Below are 20,527 nucleotides of genomic sequence, written 5' to 3'. Positions count from 1 at the left end.
ATACTGAAGGGTAAGGGTGTATACTACTTCAGATTGTCAGCATGAGCGATTTTCTTTCTTCACCAGTCAGTCTTCCTCCACCAGTCAGTCTTCCTTAGCTTGTTAACTGGATCCACAGACAGCTGGTTCAAGTCTAAGGGCACTTCGACCTGAATGAGCAAACTGACAGTCTATAAACACTTAGGAGGAGACTTCAGACAAGGAGTGCTCATTTCTACATCCAATAGAGAGAAGTAGCAACGTCACACAAGACTACATTATTTTTTGTAATATATCATTTTATATTCAAGTAGATTTCCAACTCCATGCTTGGGATTTTTTACCCTAACTCAAAATGGCCAGTAAATAAATAAGAAGGATGATCTCACCATGAGTTGATTGTTTGCCATCTTCTACGTGATTTACAGGCATGACCTCATTTGATCACCATCATTCTATGAAATAAGTACAATTCCCATTACCTATATATACACCCTATATAACAATGGGTGTTAGGTTACATGAGTTAGCAAAATCAGGTTTGGTAAAACATGAAACCAGAATAGGCTCCAGAAATGTATGGTGATTCCTACACTAACTAACTCCCAGTTGTTAGTAAAAATATCAACTCCATTTATCAACATCTTTCTTAAGAGCACATCAATCAGTCTGTTTGATACTTTCCACTTTATCATATTGATTCTCAGTTACAAAAATAATCTGTATTTCCCAAGTTTCCTAAGATGTTCTCTACTCTGACATTTTGTATTTCCATCAATCTGGTTCTTTCAATGCAATCACATTTCCTGGGCCTCCACCCACCACTGATTTTCAGTACCATTTTACTGCAGATTTTAACTGTGGTGGCAGAGGGGTCTTGCTTTAACCTAGAATTGCTCCATAACAAATGTCTGAAAATCCTGCATTTTTATCTTTGACCATGAACTTTCACCCACTATGTTCTCTCTCATTCCAATTTCTCCAATAATCTCTTTTTTATTATATACAGCCCTAAAGTCTCTGGTTTCTGTCATTTCATTCCTCTTCTCCACTCTTTTCCTGCCTAGAGTTTACGATGCCAAACTGCGAATAGCTTCTCACTGTCTTTCAATATGCTGGCTACCTATTCTACAGTGACCACTGAATAAATTCCAGTCATAAATGAGTTCCAAAAATCAGCATTTTCTTCTTTCTGTACCTGGATGATGATTCCTGCTTCAGGAAACCCCCAACTTATAAATGGATGCCAAAAATATTCATTGACCTTGACCATAGCTGGTCTCTCAGCTCTTTCAAGACTCTATTTGTTCTTACTCTTGGTCAAGTTTTTCTGTTTCATTCAGCAGATATTACAGATTATTATCTGTTTCATTCAGGTTATTCCTCAGCCTTCTAGTCAAAACTTTCCCCTTCACCTTCAGAGAGACATATTTGAGAAATTTGAGGCCATCCTGTGTGAAATCTCTCAGCTTTATGTGCCCCTCTTTTACAAATATGCTCCTGCTTCTGTACTGTGGGATACCATTCCTGAAATGGAGTCTAATGATGGCTGGTCTTCAGGCCTTTGTGTAATCCCTACCTCTTCTGTATGGCATGGACCTAGTAACTTGCCTCTAAGGAATGGAATATGACAAAAGTGATGGGATATCTTTTTGGATATTAGATTATAGAAAACAGAATTCTGTTTTGCTCTCGCTCTTTCTCTTTGTCTCTCTGTGTCACTCTCCTTGGCTTGCTCACTTTGATGAAGAACATTGCCATGTTATAAGCTGCCTAGAGGGAGCAGCAGGGCAAAGGACTGAGGGCAGCCTCCAGTAACCAGCAAGGAATTAAGGTTTTGGGTCCAAGATCTCACAAGGAACTAAACCCTGCCAGCAACCAGCTGTGTGATCTTGAAAGCATATCCTTTAAGGTAGATTTTGATAGCATAGGCCCTAGCCAACAACTTTGCTGGAGCCTGTGAGAGACCTGAAGCAGAGAACTCAGCAAAGATGCTTCTGAATTCTCGAGGTACTGAAGCTGAGAGATAGTAGTATTCTCACTTCAAACCATTAAGTTTGGGGATAATTTGATATGAAGCAAAAGATAACTAATACTTAAGCTTTCCTTTCCTGCAGGCTAAAAGAATCAAGTGCTCCCAGTCAACCTCTCCCCTCGTCTCTTGATCTCACACCTTGCTTGACTTTGTTGCATCAGTTTTCTTCTCTTTCCTTTTCACTCTCAATTTCCCCATTGTCTCTCTTACCAAAATGAATTGCACCCTGTGTGTGTGACCTCACTGACAGGTACCTTATTTTCTACTTTTCCATCTCACCTACACTTCATAAAAGATTCTTCTACCTTTGTTTTCTCTACGTTTTCTCTTTCAATCCAGCCATCCTCTTGACCCATTATAAACTGGCTTCCATATGCATCTGAATTTACTCTGGCAAATTCAATCACAGACATTCATGTTGACACATCTAAGTAATGGTTTTCACTGTCCAGGATTAAAACTACCTGTCTTCACTGGCCATCAGAGAAATGCAAATCAAAATCACAATGAGATACCATCTCACACCAGTTAGAATGAAAATCATTAAAAAGTCAGGAAACAACAGGTTCTAGAGAGGATGTGGAGAAACAGGAACACTTTTACACTGTTGGTGGGACTGTAAACTAGTTCAACCGTTGTGGAAGACAGTGTGGCGATTCCTCAAGGATCTAGAAATAGAAATACCATTTGACCCAGCCATCCCATTACTGGGGATATACCCAAAGGATTATAAATCTTGCTGCTATAAAAACACATGCACACGTATGTTTATTGCGGCACTATTCACAATAGCAAAGATTTGGAACCAACCCAAAAGTCCAGCAGTGATAGACTGGATTAAGAAAATGTGTCACATATATACCATGGAATACTATGCAGCCATAAAAAAGGATGAATTCATGTCCTTTGTAGGGACATGGATGAAGCTGGAAACCATCATTCTCAGCAAACTATCACAAGGACAAAAAACCAAACACCACATGTTCTTACTCATAGGTGGGAATTGAACAATGAGAACACTTAGACACAGAGTGGAGAACATCACACACTGGGGCCGGTCATGGGGTGGGGGGAGCGGGGAGGGATAGCATTAGGATATATACCTAATGTAAATGACGAGTTAATGGGTGCAGCACACCAACATGGCACATGTATACATATGTAACAAACCTGCACATTGTGCACATGTACCCTACAACTTAAAGTATAATAAAATAATAATATTAATAATAGAAAACTACCTGTCTTTAAAAACCAATGAATATTCTCTCAATGTTTTGAAAGCATTTGTCCTTGTAGTTTTCAAGAACATTGAAATGCTGTTTTCCTCCTATCAGGCTGAAAATCCTCTCTTCTTCTGCTTCACAGTTTCCCTTCTTCTGTTTCATCACTTCCAAACTAGAAGTGACTTTGTCCTCCAGGGGACATTTGGCAATGTGTGGAGACACAGGGTCATAACCAGAGAAGGCAAGGAATGCTCCTAGATTCTAGTGAGAAGAGGCCCCAAGGAAACTGCCAGATATCCTGTATTGCATAGGATGGTCTCCCACAACGACAATAACAAAATGTTATTCAGTGCAAGGCATCACTAGGGGTAATTTTGAGAAATTCTCCTCTGTTTGGTATCTGAAACTGATTTCTACCCAACATTTTATTCCTCATCCGTTTCTTTTACCAAAAAAAAAAAAAAAAAAAAAAAAAAAGTCTTTTGCTGTATGCTTTCAACTACCATCTATATTCTGAAGATTTTCAAATTTACTGTGACAGTACTGACCCGATATTTTGACTCTAAATGCCCACCAGATACATTTAATTGACTGTGTCACAAGCGGAACTAAATTAACATGTCCCAAACTGTAGATAGATTTAATTTCCCCATCATAAATCTCCTCCAGTGACCCTACATCTGGCAATGGCACTGTCACGACCATATGATAGGCTAATCCAGAAACTGTTCTTCATCAGTCCCCAAATCCTATACAATTCATTCATATGCCGTTTTATGTTCCAAAATATTTTACTTACCTCAATAACACCTCGTTTTCCTTCAAGTCTCAGGAAAAGATGTCCTCTCTAGGAATCCTCCCCCGACCAGAGGCAGAACCAATATGAATTATCTGTGCTCCCATAGACGCAGGTGGTGCATCTATAGCATAGCATTGCCATGTTGTGTTGAAGTGATTTGCTTATGTTTTTATGTACTCAGATAGAATTTAAGTTATCCTAAGTAGGAATCCATGTCTTTCTGTGTTTATGTGTGTATCCTCCGAAAAGCAGTATAATCCATGACAATTCAGAGAATATTAATAGTAGCTAACATTGCTTGAGAGACTATTATATTCCAAGCACTGCATTAATTTTATTTAATCCTTCTATCAAACTTTGAGATAAGTGCCATTATTACATCCATTTATAAGTTAAGTTAACAAAGCAACAGAGAAGTTAAGTAACTTGCTCACGTCACACTGGCAAATAAATGGCAGATTAGAATTTTAAAATTATGTTTCTAGCTCCAGAACTCACCATCTTATCCACCAAACTATACTAATTTCCCCAAGCTTATACTTATTGTTCCACACCGGGCATGATATAAATTACTTTAACACTAATAAAATATATTAAACAGCATTAAAATTAATCTATAGTATGTTATATGTTACATAACATATTATATTATTATATACCTCATAAATCTTTATTACACATCTATTTATAATATATTATTAATAGTAATACAATTTAGTAAAATATATTCACTTTAATATTTTTTTGAAATATGAAAACTGCAAAACTAGAATGTTCTCAGAAAGACAGTTTTTCCTTTCCATGTGCAAGATATCCAAATCAGTGTGTTAAATGTTCTTTGTGTAAATGAGTGGAATTGGGTGGAAGGGTTTAATGAATTCAGAGAAGTTAGTCATAAATCAGTGAAAACAAGTGGAATTTGCAGGTTTAGATTGAGCTTGAAAATAAAGATTGAGATTGAAAATAAAGCACATAAGTGGCCTAAGAGCACCCTAGACCCATAGTATATGTTCTTGCTGAAGCAAGTGGGTGGAACCAAGACTGGTCATATGATTCCAGAACAGCAACAAAGGACACCCAGTTGTTCTGAGTGTACCCTGAAGGAAGTAGCAAAGTTCCTCTTCTGCAGGTCTCTGGACGGCCTGCGTTAGCCCCATTTTCAGTGCCGCTTTTCAAGGGTGACTTTTTTCCACGTTAAAATACATGTTGGTTCTTTTATTAAGCAACATGTTAAATATTAGTTTCCTATTTTTTGGTGGAAAGTATTTGGCAGCAGGAAGAAAAAGATGTTCAAGATATTTGAGCTACTGCGACACACCTGTTCCCTTATAACCTGGAGCAGAAGTACCAGTCCAACAGAGAAGAAATTTCCATGACCTCTTTAGCATCTTTTTAAATATTAACAATTAAAACACCATAAGGATTTGTTTCTGTAGTCACAATTTGCTCCTGTTTATTTACTAGTTCTCTAAAGTGTGTGAGAAGTTTAATAAATGACTGATCCTCACAGAACACATTGGGCACTTTCCCTAGGGGACGTCTATAGTCACAAAACAGACTCAAAATAACTCAATTAATGCCTGTTCTCTGATCCTGGACAGACGGAGGACTGTTAGGCTAAGAAATCAGGACAGACTATCCCCAGAAGCTGTACAGACCTAGCACCTGGTAGCAAATCCATAACACTCAATAGCATAGAACGTTTCTTCTATTTTCTCTTGCTTTTCCTTGTTTATTAAGTAAAAATTCTAACAATAGGCAATATAGCATGAAGGAAAGAACACTGGCTATAGTCCTAGATGGATGGGGTTCTTTCTTCTAATACCTTAAACAAATCTCAATTACTGAATCTGCAACATGAGGGATGATAATATCTATTTTGCAAAAGATTATGAATTTATACATAACATATGCACAGTGGTCATCACATCTGTGGTCTCACTAAAAAGTATTTCTTTTCTGACACAACTGTATTTTAAAATAGGCAAATCAGAAAAATCTCAAAGTGGAAATGTGTCCTTAACTGTAACAACAAATCTTTTGATTTCCAAGTATGTATATTTTGTCATGCTAACTCATTAGAAATGTCTTACAAACAGATGCATTAACAGAGTGCTAGACATATCGTAGATGTTTAATAATGGCTTATGATTGACAAATTAAAAATAAAGGAAAATCTGGATTCTTGTCCCTTGGAGTCCCTTTTGCATTATTTAGGGGTAAGAGGGGCAACTATTAGGGCAGAGAATGCTCTGGGTCTTCTTTGATTTTGGTTTTATCCAGACTAAAATTGTTGTGTTATGAAAAATGTACTTTTTCTAGGCTCATAGTTCTTACTTATTAAAAAAGAACTACTATAGTCCCTTTTATGATTATAAAAATAATGCATTTTGTTACAGAAAATTTGAATATATAGAACAATATAAAGAATAAAATAGCATCACCTGTAATCCCACTAAACAGAGCAAATATTTGTTAAAATCTGTTTTTCCTGATGTTTTCTTCCTCTCTCTGGATATATATATGGGTATATCTGTCTACCTACTATTATCTATCTATCTATCCATCCATTAATCATCATTGATATATGTAAACACATACATATGCATAATATCTTACATGTATTATATGCACACATGTATATACCCAGACATTTAATATAATTTGATAATCTACTTCACACTTTAAAATAACCATGAAGGCTGGGTGCGGTGGCTCATGCCTGTAATCCCAGCACTTCGGGAGGCCGAGGCGGGCAGATCACGAGGTCAGGAGATCGAGACCATCCTGGCTAACATGGCAAAACCCCATCTCTACTAAAAATACAGAAAAAAAATTAGCCGGGCATGGTGGCAGTCACCTGTAGTCCCAGCTACTCGGGAGACTGAGGCAGGAGAATAGTGTGAACCTGGGACTCGGAGCTTGCAGTGAGTCAAGATCGCACCACTGCACTCCAGCCTGGGCAACAGAGCGAGACTCCATATCAAAAAAAAAAAAAACATGAAAATTCCATACAATTTTAAATACTCGTTTGAACTATCACTCAATATGTTTTCCTACTATTTCACAGTCTAGACATTTGAACTCATTCCTAATGATTTAATTTGGATATTTTCTGTTTTTAATATACTCATTTGTGCTATGATTCATATCTATATGAAAATACCTTTAAACACATCTTGGAATATTTTGCTAAAATAAGTAGAATTACTGAGTCACGATAGAAACTTTCAAGAATCAGTTTTTTACTAGAAATGTTACACTCTGTAAATATGTTCATAACTTATCTACCTCACAATTATTTTAACATAAAAAAGTTTTAAGTGTATTTTTTCAGATGTATCAATTGTTTTCCTTTGTAATTGTGCCCCTGTTTTATACTTTAAATGACCCCCCATTCTGGGTTTATGTTTATTTTATGGTTTTATAGTTTGACTTTTTTTTTTTTTTTTTTTTTGAGACAGAGTCTCGCTCTATCGCCCAGGCTGGAGTGCAGTGGCCGGATCTCAGCTCACTGCAAGCTCCACCTCCCGGGTTCATGCCATTCTCCTGCCTCAGCCTCCCGAGTAGCTGGGACTACAGGTGCCCGCCACCTCGCCCGGCTAGATTTTTTGTATTTTTTTAGTAGAGACGGGGTTCCACTGTGTTAGCCAGGATGGTCTCGATCTCCTGACCTCGTGATCTGCCCGTCTCGGCCTCCCAAAGTGCTGGGATTACAGGCTTGAGCCACCGCGCCCAGCCTTGACTTTTTTACAGTAATGAACTTTACATAAGATTTTGCAATACACCCGGCAGTGACTTTAGTATTGATGTGAGAAAGGAAGACGATACTCTTTGCGTCAAAGACCTGATCCATTTCCTCAACACTAATCATGGGCTAAATCCTTCTTTCCTCATTGATGAAAATATCTACCTTTATTATTTACTAAGTTCTCATTACATTAGGACCCTTTTCTCATCACTCCATTCTGTTCTATTGATCTATTGATACATGGAATTATCCTTTCAATTATTTTTGTTGTTGTTGTTCACCTGTATACAACCTTGCTACACAAAGAATGGTCTGCTGACAGGCAGCATCACCCTCACAGAAGCATGTTAGAAATGAACAATCACAGACCTGCACAATAAGGGTCTCTACATTATTCCTATGCACATCAAAGTTAAATACATGTATGTATATGTTCATCGCAACACTATTCACAATAGCAAAGACATGGAACCAACCCAAATGCCCATCAATAATAGGCTGGATAAAGAAAATGTGGTACATATGCACGATGGGATACTATGCAGCCATAAAAAGAACAAAATCACGTGCTTTGCAGGACATGGATGGAGCGGGAAGCCATTATTCTCAGCAAACTAACGCAGGAACAGAAAACCAAACACCGCGTGCTCTCACATGTAAGTGGGAGCTGAACAATGAGAACGCATGGACACAGGGAGGGGAACAACACACACTGGGGCCTGTCGGGCAGTTTGGTAGCGAGAAGGGAGAGCATTAGGAAAAATAGGTAACTTATGCTGGGCTTAATACCTAGGTGATGGGTTGATAGGTGCAGCAACCACTATGGCACACGTTTACCTACGTAACAAACCTGCACATCTACCCCGAACTTAAAATAAAATTAAATAAAATAAAAGTTAGAGAGAAACTGGTTGGTATGCAACAATTTCTTTTAGACATTGAGCCTGTTCTTGTTTTGCTGGCTGAATGAGGGGAGGAGAATAGTTTGAAGTCAGGAGAATCTGGTAAGCTAAGTGTTCTAATTGGTTCACTGCATTGTGAAAAACGAACTCACCAAAACAAGGGATGCCTATTCATATCCTTCCTATCATTCCCGCAAGTTATCTTAAAACATAAGACCACTTTTTACAATACAACTTCCACCTCTGGGAGGCCTCTTTCCTGTTTTCTTCACTTAAGGCCTAGGGAAGAATAAAAGAAAATCATAAATTCAAGAAATCTAAAAGTTTCCAGCCCAGATGCTTACATTTATAAGAGGCCAGCTTTTGCTAAAATAAAATAAAATTTAAAAGTTTCTAATTTAGTTTATGAAATCAATCACTTGACTCATTGCAGAATTGAAGTTTCTCAGTGAACTGTTTTACATGGTACTATTGAAATGTTAGCATTAAAGCAATGTAAAACTAAGCTCTTACAAAGAAGGAAAGAAAAAACTTCCTTCTTGTCTTACCAACACTGCTATTATCACATAGTGTGTTTCACATGATAAGCCATTCATTAAAGCATCACCTACTGTTTTTTTCTCTTCAGAACCAGCTAGAACATGATCTGTCTCTGCATGAAGACGTTGGACCTCTGACCTTTTCTGTAGCTATTTCAGACAAGTATAATAAACAGAGTTCACTAGGTTTCTGTAAATCTCTGATTATGTTTACTGTGGAATCCAAGTGTTCATCTCAGGCAGAAAAATTAAGGTTGATTTTCAAATATTATGTACAAACTCTAGCTACTAAGCATTCCATAATGAGCACTTTGGCAATTTAAAGCAAATTAGGGTTCCCACTAGGCAAGGATGACATACACTGCAGTCAAAGAAAAATAGTATGTTGTTAATGGAGAATATTCACTGAGAATTTACAATAAATCCAGAGAGCTCTCCTCATTGTAATTTGGGGGAAAGAAATCTTAGTACACTTCATTACTGTGACTTTGTGTCAGTTTTAAACTCTCCTTCCCTGGTTTTCAAATCTTAGTGTATAGAAGGCGGCTAATGAGTAACAGCCCAGTATCAATGGGTGGTTCATTAGGGTGATGCATTTTTGGGAAAACAGTTACCTTTCACAAGATTATCGCTGAAAGAACAATTCAGTATACCCAACTACTGCCAGAGATTAATGCAGGGTTGATTAAAATGAGAAATGGAATTTTTATTTTCATCCAAGCACAAAATGTAATCAGAATTGCACTGATCACACGTGTGAAAGAACCAAGATGTTACTTACTAAGTCATTATAAAAAAAAATTCACATTATTTATTTAATTATATAGCAATATTCTACATAGCATATCATAGAAAAATTTAGAGACATAAATAAGCATAAAGAAAATATAAAAATCGTTACTATTCCTCTTACACAGGCATAATCGTGGTTAACATCTATGGATTATATCATTTGAGGATGTATATTAGATATATATGCATAGATACTAATATATGGATACATGGCAAATAAAAGACTACAGCTATCGTATGTTTGTGTGTACAGCTATGGTGTGTATGTGTATACATATGTATACGTATGTGTATATGTACATATATGTATATTTGTGCATATATGTATATTTGTATATATGTGTATATATGTATATTTATATATAGTGATTTATTAGTCTATGTGATATTTAAATGTCTCATATGTGATATATGTAAATTATATGCAAATGAAAACATGTATTTGTGCATTTATATTCTCTGTGTGTTTCTGTATGTGGGTGTATGTGTGTGTATGTGTGTGATATAATATTACTCTAAAATCAACTTAACAAAATTACATCTATACCACACACATACATTTACACACTTACACACACGTACACTTATTTCCATGTCAAAAGATCAATATGCATTTAGGTGATATTCCATTTTGCAAATTTTACTATAATTTGTTTTACTATTACTGGAAATTTAGATTGTTTTATGTTTTCTTACTATTATAAACAACATTTTAATGAAAATCATTTATATAACTGTCTGATTAGTTCCTTAAAAATAATGGAATTACTGGGTCAATGACTATGTTCTTTTTGGCGTTATGAAAAATATTACCACATTATCCTCTAGAAAGTGTGTATTAATTTACCTTGCTCCTGGCAATGTATTAGAGTGACCTTTCTTATCCTTAGCCAAAATAGATGTTATAAAAAATTGTTAATTTGATAAAGCAAAAACCAATATATTGCTTACTAAGAAAGTTGAACATTTTGCTATGCATTTTCCTACTTTTCTATTATTGCATTCATTTTGTCATTACTTGGTTGCAGGACTTCTTTATACATGAAAGATATCATCCAAATATAATACATATGTAGCAAATATTTCCCCTATTAGGTCATTGCCTTTCTCTTTGTTCATGGTGGAAATTTTCCTTTGTTCATCTCAACAAGAATAAATTTTATATGGTCAAATAAATCAATCTATTCATTTGTAATACCATACTATAAGATAATCTTTTTACCTTCAAAAACACCAATTTTTTTTTTTTTTTTTACTTCTTCTGGGCATTACTCTTTGATATTTAACTCTCATAACCAACTCAAAATTACTGTGATACCAGGAATAAAGTAAGTTTTTCAGATAATTAATCATTATCTCAGTACTATTTATGAAATATATTTTTGTACCAGTATTTTGGAGTAATGTTGTCATCTATGAATACAGACATGTATTATATATATAAATGGTGTATACACACCATTTATACACACACATATGCACACATACACGTACGTGAGTTTGTGTTTGTTTCTAACCTTCTCTATTCTATAAACATTATTTTTCTTTTTGTTCTAGAACCACTTCTTCTCTGTGATAATTATTGTTATCATTTAGTATATATTTTAGTAGTTTGTAATGAGATTCCTCTACCAATTACCTTTTATCTTCAGAATTCCATTGTTTATATTACCCAATTGTTTTTACTTTTATTTTTATTTTTTTTTTGAGACAGAGCCTCGTCCAGTCACCCAGCTTGGAGTGCAGTGGCTGGATCTCAGCTCACTGAAATATCCGCCTCCCAGGCCCAAGTCATTCTCCTGCCTCAAAGTCCCGAGTAGCTGGGATTACAGGTGCCTGCCACCACGCCTGGCTAATTTTTGTATTTTCAGTAGAGACAGGATTTCACCATGTTGGCCAGGCTGATCTTGAACTCCTGACCTCAGGTGATCCACCTGCCTTAGCCTCCCAAACTACTGGGATTACAGGTGTGAGCCACTGTGTCCGGCCTACCCATTATTTTTAAATAAAATTGGGGACATTTTCACCAACAGATAAAATTGTTTGTTTGTTTATTTATTTATTTATTTTAGAGAGCCACTGTGTCCAGCCTATCCATTATTTTTAAATAAAATTGGGGACATTTTCACCAATAGATAAAATTGTTTGTTTGTTTATTTATTTATTTATTTTAGATAGGGTCTCACTCTGTCACCCAGGCTGCGGTGCAGTGGCATAGTCATGGCTAACTGCAGCCTCAACCTCCCTGGGCTCAGGTGATCCTCCCACCTCAGCTCTCCAGTATCTGGAACTATAGGAACGTGCCACCACATCTGGCTAATTTTTTTTTGTATTTTTCGTAGCGATAAGGTTTTGCCGTGTTCCCTAGAATGGTCTCAAATTCCTGGCCTCAAGCGATCCTTCTGTCTTGGCTTCCCAAAGTGCTAGGATTATAAGTGTGAGCCACCACAGCTGGCCAATATAAATTATTTTTAAGTTGAATGAATTGATTCAAAACTAAAAAGATTTGATATTATGGTCTTTCCATATAAAAGCATAGTCATCTTTTTCATATATTTAATTTTCAATCTCTCAATAAAAATGCAATAGTTATCTTTATATGGATCCTGTGTTCTTGATTAGCTTTATAACATATATATCCCTAGGGATATGTTATACCTATGGATATATAACATATATATAAAAAATATATTTTTGTTAATATTAATGGGTTTCTGTATTTTTTCTTGCTTTGTACAAATTATATTTACTTTTATAATGTGTCATGCACAACATTCTTATCTTTAGATCTAATCATTTCATGCTGATTTACTCAGATTTTCTAATTAGACCTATACTATTATACCTGCTATATTTATAATTTCCAAGGGATTTATAATTATGTATGTCAAGAATATAATTTTTAAGATTCCATGAAACCTGAGGACTTGTAACATAATCAGTTTCTGGCAAATCCAATAATGTCAGTGTTCGTTCCCTTTTCATTTAGGTTAGAATGCACCCAAATCATGTTGTATTGCCCTTCTTCTACTGTAGCAGATATTGTTCAGAGGATCTCATATGGCATCAAGTAGAGGGCAGACCTTGGGCTGAGGCATTTGTTTTCTGCTGATACCTTTTGAAATCCCCATTCCCCATTCACTGGTGCTCTAGTTTTTACTTAAATGTTCCATACTCCCTTTGTCCTTGATCACTTGGTGCATACTACAAAACTGTGTGTGCCTTCCCTCATGATAAATTTGATATCTCTTTGGGCTAAGGCGCTCTCTCTCTCTGTCTCTCTCTCTCTCTCTGTCTCTCTCTCTCTCTCTCTCCCCTCTCTGTCTTTCTCTTCCTCCATACCTCCTTCAATGTCTACACCTGTATGGGGACATGGGGAAGATTGCCCTATTGTCTGTGGATGTCATCAGACACTTCTACTCACAATATCCACCAAGTGATCCACACTGTGCTGCTCTGCTACTTTTGTGGCATGGGTAAAATCTGCAAGGCCAGTACCTTCATGTACAGTTGAGCAAGTAACCAGGTTTTGTCCATCTACCAAAAAAAGGTGTTAGCCAGCATTTTATTTAGGCTCTACGACACTGTGATAACTTTTGGCCAGATCTTACAGATAAGGAGGACATTTAACCTCTTCTTTCCTACATTTTCTTATAAATGTTAATTACCTTTTGATTTGTAAATCACTATGCTAGGTGCCAATCAATTATTATTATTAATACCCATGTGAACATTGTTAATAAGCTATAATAGTAACAATGTCTGACCCCCTATTATTGGACATATAGATTCATATATAGAGTTACATGCTTTCTATGTGATTTAATTAACATTGACTGCACACCTAAGAACTTGCTTTTATTATCGCCAAAGACAAAACCCTGAGGCAGATAAATTAAGGAGTTTGCCAAATTTATACTCCTTGAGTGAGGCTGAACACAAATTTATCAAAGTGTTAAGTCTTTGCCCCTGTCCTGAAATTTTCCATCTAATTGAGCACAGGCTCTGGAACCAGATTGGTTTGGTTCAGATCCCAACTCTGCCAACTTCTAACTGTGTGATCTCTCAAAGAATTTACTTAACCTCCCTGTCTCAATTTCCTCTTCTTTAAATGCAAATGATAATAGTTTCAAACTGCTAGGAATGGTGTGAAGATTAAATTAGTTAATACAGGCAAAGTCCTTACTGGCACATAGTAAGCACTCAATACATGTTAGCTATTAGTATTACAATCATGTAATTGAAAGTATAACTGTATAACAATTATGCGAATTACCATTATGAGTATATAATTATATTTATTCATATTGCTGCTAAATCAATGATTTTGTCATACTGTAAGTCTAATCATTTTCTCCACGTGAGGGAATATTTACCGGTCCTTTCTCTTGCAATTTATTTTAATTCTATAAAGCAGAGGTGAATCTGGGCACAGAGAAGTCATAATAAGGTCCAGCTCTATGCTAAAAACATGAAGAATGTTTAAATAGAGATTTACAATTTACAATGCACTTTCACATTCTTGCAGCCGTTTACCTATATATTCCCACAAGAAATTGTTGCAATAAAATGCTTCATGAGTGTGTTCATTTAAAGTGAAAATGTACTTGAGACTTTGGGGCTCGAGAATTGCCTTTTATTTATTGGTCCAATAAAAAATATCATATTATCTACTTCATCTACTTTATCCTCAAGGTGCAATATTGTTATGAATATATTCTGCATTCATTTATGGATTTTATCTTTATCAAATTCAACTTAAATAGCAATTTAATCCGAGAAATCTGGTTCAAATGGGAAAAATAACATATGATCATTTTATATTTCTAAAAATCGGCTTGATTTTATTTAGAAATGGTATTGTGGCAGTTTTTAAATCTATGCCATTTGTTTGAAACCATTTTGTCTGGGTTTTGATGCAGGTGCTTTTAAAAAATTATTTTTCTGTTTTCTTTGTTTACATATAACCAATTATATTGACTTCCCATTCCTTATGTCTAAATGATCATCTTTCTTACTACAAGGTGCTGACCTACTTTCAAGTTAGCCTTTGTTTTAATCAATACAAATAGTTTTTCATTAAATAATCTGTATTAACCTCGTGATTTCCACCTAAGGAATAACTCAATTGATATGATTAAACGACTAAGTCACTCTTTTTTGGGGGGTGTCAATTACAACTGACACATAACATCTTGCTTTTATTTCTGCAGCTGCACAGGCCCCTCATTATATGCTACAAGTTTTAACATAGCAGCATGTGATTTAAAGTCAAGTTTTGTCAAAGGAGGTCACGATCCCATTAAGGGCAAAGTTTCAAACTGAGATGCTAACAGGTGCCCATCAGGGAACTTAAATGAGTGAAGTTAGCATGTTATAAGACAAATAGGGAATGAGGACAATCTAAGAGATCAAGGAAATGGATGCCTCATGTAAAGGATCAACTACTATGAAATCCACTTACTTGCTGCCCGGGAGCAATGTGTGGTCGGTGTTGCCAGCTCTCGAGATTTCTTTCACTTTTTTTTTTTTTTTAAACTGGAAATTTGGATTGGTTTTGAATGTAAAATCTCTCAACTTTTAAGTCTCGGCCATCTATTCAACATTTTTTTACGACACTGTAGTTATCAAATGTGCCATGCTTGTAGGTCATCTCTGGCACACCAGCATTTAGTTAGTAATTTAGTCGTAATCTCTTTTATGATATAGAGTTACAGCATGTGAGAGGTGGAATCCCTCAGGTTTGTAATTGAAAATCCCTGCAGTTTATAAATTCTCCCTCCTCTTACATCAAATAACATCAAATTCTCTGAAGATTTTACACAGGAAAATGAATGTATTTTTAAAATCATATGTCTATATGATTTCAAACTTAACGTTTTTATTTACAATACCCTCCAAACATCATTTCCTAATTAGAACCAATCCCCTTAGAGATTTAGTTTGCTAGGTGTTTTTCCTTATCTTTATTAAACATTTTATTTAGTTCAGAGAAGAAAGCATTCCTTCCTCTTCCTTGCTTTACCTCTTACTTTTTTCAGATATATACACATATAAAAGGCTAATTAGAAGACTAGATTGAAAATGCAACATGCCAGACACATAATCAAGGACTTCACTCAAACACATTTCAGACATAGTGAGAAGTCTCCAAACAACTATACTATAGGTTGAAAACTGTAGTTGGTCACAGCTCTTTCAACTAGCACACAAAAGTTTAGCCTGCAATTACCACACATAACACCCTAATGATGAGCCTAGTGACAGAAGCCACACGGACACACTGCTTGCTTTTCAGATAGCTATGTTTTCTTTTAGACCTTTCAGGCCTAGAATGCTGAATGAATTTGCTTGGGTAATTTAGCACATTTGTGTTACTCTCTTTTCTTATCAATTCTCCAGCTTTGGAAAACATCCATTTACCCGCTCTGCACTTCCCTTCCTTTCTTTCTGATTTAAGTTTTGCCTAGGTTATTTAAACTCTACGTGGTAATCTAATTTCTTTCAAAGCCTAAAAACTCTCCCTTATTTGAGAAAAGCCTTCACTATGTTGTTAGCTCACTGTTTCATATACCATAAAAAACATTTTTTTTAAAAAACCACCATGACTGATACCATGGGAACATTCTAATCATTAGTGCTGTTGCCAGATTTTTCATAGTTATTCAATAGCTAAAGCTTAAAGTTATTCATTTTCCCTCTGAGTGCATTTTTTGGACTAATGTGAAAGATTCGACACAAGTATTTGCTTTGCTTATTAAATTAGCTTTTATTTATTAAGTAGATGAAGGCAGTGTGTGCCTAACTCTCCATTTCTCACAACACAACGAATATTTTAGATTTTTTTCTTGTTTCAGACAATAATTCCTTGTATTTTTGGCACTTTAAAAGACATTCATATCCCTCTGTTAATCTATATTTCCCAGCATTTGTAAGTAGACAGAACAAAAAATCAACACCCCCACTTTTTGTGAAGGTAAACTGAGGCACAGTAGACGGGAGACACTTCACGAAAACAAACTGTGCATTTTACCAAGTAAGCAGACAATCATATACACAAATGCTCAAGGGCAACAAGATACCCGAATGCTAATGCGATCTAGGGAAAAATCACAAGTCCCATTGAATGAGGGGATGACAGCAACTTAGAGTGATCATAGCTGCAAGGATGATGTGTGTGTTTGTATTCGTTAGGCCAGAGGCATAGTTCTCCAATAACTTCTCAGGTCTATAGCAGTTGCCTTTAGAATTGACACCCTACCACTTTTCTCAGTTAGACAGTATGACACAATAGTTCCAAAACAGCTGCCATATTTGTACCTTATATTTCATATTTTCTTTTTTGAGTTAAGATCTATATCTATCATATTAAATCAGAACTCCTCCAGTTTTTACCCAAGGCTGAAGGTCATTAGACCACACCATATGGCCTCAATTTAGTCTGCATGTTTATGTATTTATTCATTAAAAATACCTACTGATAATCATAAGCCAAGAATTTTTGGAGTTACAGGAATAAAACATGTGAGTAGTATCCAGTCTGCAGCTTTAAATCTAATGATTCAGACGTGTCAATAGTTGGTTACTATGCAGTGTTAAAGTGTCTTAAAATATATTTACCAGATGCAATGGGCATAAAGGAAGAAGAATAATCTGTGCCTTGAAAAAAATTGAGAAAATTTGTTCGAAGTGATAAATTCATTTTGGATTTTTCAGGATGAATATGGGCTAGAAACTTTTGAATAAAGAGAACAATATAACAAAATAACGTGTTTAAAAGAACATGCCATGACTGGGTAATGATGAGACTAGACTGAGACATAAGCAAGGTGCAAGCTGAAGCTGGAGTTTAATGTCATGCTAAGAAGTTTACAGTATCTCCTAAGGACAATGGGTAGCCTTTGGAGGTTACTAAGAAAGAGAGAGGGATGATATATTCTGCACTATATAGTATAGATAATTTATGGCAGCATAGAGGATAGAGAGGAAGAGGAGAAAGCAGTCAAGGAGACCACTTCAGAAAATGTTGCAGAAGATCACATAAGTCCTTCCTAGCTTGATTTCCAAGGTCAATCAGTGTAATCATTTCCTTGTTTACAATCCCAACTCCCTTGCCTTGCTTGCTGCTTTATTGTACTCTCTGGAAAACCACAAGAGTGCATCAATCCAATTCTTTTCCTACTCTATGCCTTCCTAGGGCTTGGGAGAAACATATAACCTGCTACTTGTTCTTGCCTTAAGTTCATAAACAACAACCTAACCTTAATGTTATCAGGCAAACATGATCTGTTTATCTCATCCACCTTCCCAGACTATTGCATCCTTCTCTCTGTACAATACTCCAACATTTATTCCCTGATACTGTGTTTAGCTAATCACTGGGCTTCCCATTTCATTGAGAAACCTGAAGCACTGAGAAGATACAAACTCCGATTATCACATCCACTCACCTACCAACAAATGAAACCATATCGTTTGCCCTCAGTTACTAATAATATATGTATGTGTGATGGACATTAACATGTAGATAGTTAGAGTGATAGAGATACAGACAGACATAGGCATAGCTGTGTTTTAAACCGGTGTTCCTGCCCAAATCCAACCTCTTCATTTGTATACTAGACTCAGTCCTGTCACACCCGTATATCATCCCATCAATTATCCTTTCCTTACAACAGCTGTTTTTTTCTCTGCTCACTCCTGCCTTTGTATAAACATACTATTTATTCCATCTTTTTTTATTATTATACTTTAAGTTCTAGGGTACATGTGCACAATGTGTAGGTTTGTTACGTATGTATACATGTGCCATGTTGGTGTGCTGCACCCATTAACTCATCATTTACATTAGGATAGCATTAGGAGATATACCTAATGTAGATATTTATTCCATCTTAATCTCTCTCTATACCCTCCTTCCCTTTCCATCTACTGCCCTCTCACTCCACTCCCTTTTCCAGCAACGTTCCTCATAAGGGTTGTTCAAATTTCCTGTCACCAATTTTTCTACTCTCATTCTCTCTCAAGCCTACTTGGAAAGGCATTTTACTAGAAACATCACTGATGCTGCCTTTCTTCAAATCACCCGTCGTCTCCATATTGCTAAATCCAGTGCCAAACTCTCATTTTCTATCATGTTTGATCTGAGAGCACTTTTCTCACTTGGCTTCCAGGATGCCACGCTCTTTTCAGTTTCTTCCTACCTCTCTATTTGCTTTTTTCAGACTCTTTTGTAGCTTCTCCTTCTCTTCCCAACCTTGTAGTGGTGGATGCCATAGAACTTTGTGTATGTTCTTTTTGCTACATACATCCATTTTCCTTGACTTTAAATGTCATCTATATGTTGATGACACTCTCAAATGTTCCTTCTAAAATTGCGATTCTGTGTTTCAAAGACTTTATCTCAGTTTCCTACACCTACAGATATTTATATAAATAAAAGTTGGAGGACCAGGCATGTTGGCTCACGCCTGTAATCCCAGCACTTTGGGAGGCCGAGGCGAGTGGATCCCCTGAGGTCAGGAGTTCAAGACCAGCCTGGCCAACATGGCGAAACCCCATCTCTACTGAAAATACAAAAAGTTAGCCAGGCATGGTGGCAGGTGCCTGTAATCCCAGCTGCTGGGGAGACTGAGGCAGGAGAATTGCTTGAACCCAGGAGGCGGAGGCTCCAGTGAGCCAAGATCGTGACACTGCACTCCAGCCTGGGTAATAAGAGCTTAACTCCGTCTCAAAAAAAAAAAAAAAAAAAAGTTGGAGACAGTTTAAGATGAATATTAACACAAATGCATGCTAAATATTCTCAGTACCTACTAAGCAATTTTCATTAAATATATTTTCATTCCAAAGCTATTCTATATTTTTCACTCCTCCAGATTCCAGCTATAAAGAAGAGAGAGAACTTTCTGGGGGAAGAAAACAATTCCTTTCATGTGAGTCACTATTTTCCCCCTTCCCAAAAGACTTCTACAGGAAATGAATTTACAGTCTTTACAAACCAACATAGAAGAAAAGAACCATTCTCACTAGATACGCATCTGCTGACAATCAGGAAAAATAAATAAATAGAATTAATTGATTGGTCGAGAATTCTTTGGTAAAACATTTATAAAGCATAAGAAATTTGCATAGTTGCTATTTAAACAAGCTAGATAATAACACTTTCTAAGAAAATAAATGAGGAAGAAAAAGCCTTTTTAACCCTAAGGCTGCATATACTTATATAATCTCCAAACTGCAAATCAACTATGAATTACTCATTATTTCAGTATCCATATTTTCCAACAGATATTTTCTATTGCCAAAATGTCTTTTTCATACAGTTGAACTTCAACTGTATTTTATAGAGTTTTGCTGTCCACACAGATACCCATTGAAAAGTGATGACTATTTAGAAATTTTAAAGTTTTTTTTTCTAATTTGGCTACCAAGTTAACAGATGTCTCACATAGTGTTTTGTATACCAATTTTCCTGATGTTAGCAACATTTCCAGTTTAAGACAAA

General features: G+C 36.0%; 1 long non-coding RNA gene across 1 annotated transcript in view; it reads left to right on the top strand.

Moving 5' to 3' along the window:
• LOC105492625 (uncharacterized) overlaps positions 1-20,067 on the top strand; it is a 30,914-nt gene extending 10,847 nt beyond the window's left edge. Inside the window, exon 3 of the long non-coding RNA XR_011609537.1 lies at positions 19,899-20,067. This is a non-coding gene — a long non-coding RNA (uncharacterized lncRNA). The remainder of the gene's footprint in view (positions 1-19,898) is intronic.
• Positions 20,068-20,527: the final 460 nt, after the last annotated feature.

Source organism: Macaca nemestrina, chromosome 11 (assembly GCF_043159975.1).
Source record: "Macaca nemestrina isolate mMacNem1 chromosome 11, mMacNem.hap1, whole genome shotgun sequence".
NCBI classification, from domain to species: Eukaryota; Metazoa; Chordata; class Mammalia; order Primates; family Cercopithecidae; genus Macaca; species Macaca nemestrina.
Note: the sequence above shows the minus strand (reverse complement) of the source record. Positions and strands in the feature narration are given on the sequence as shown.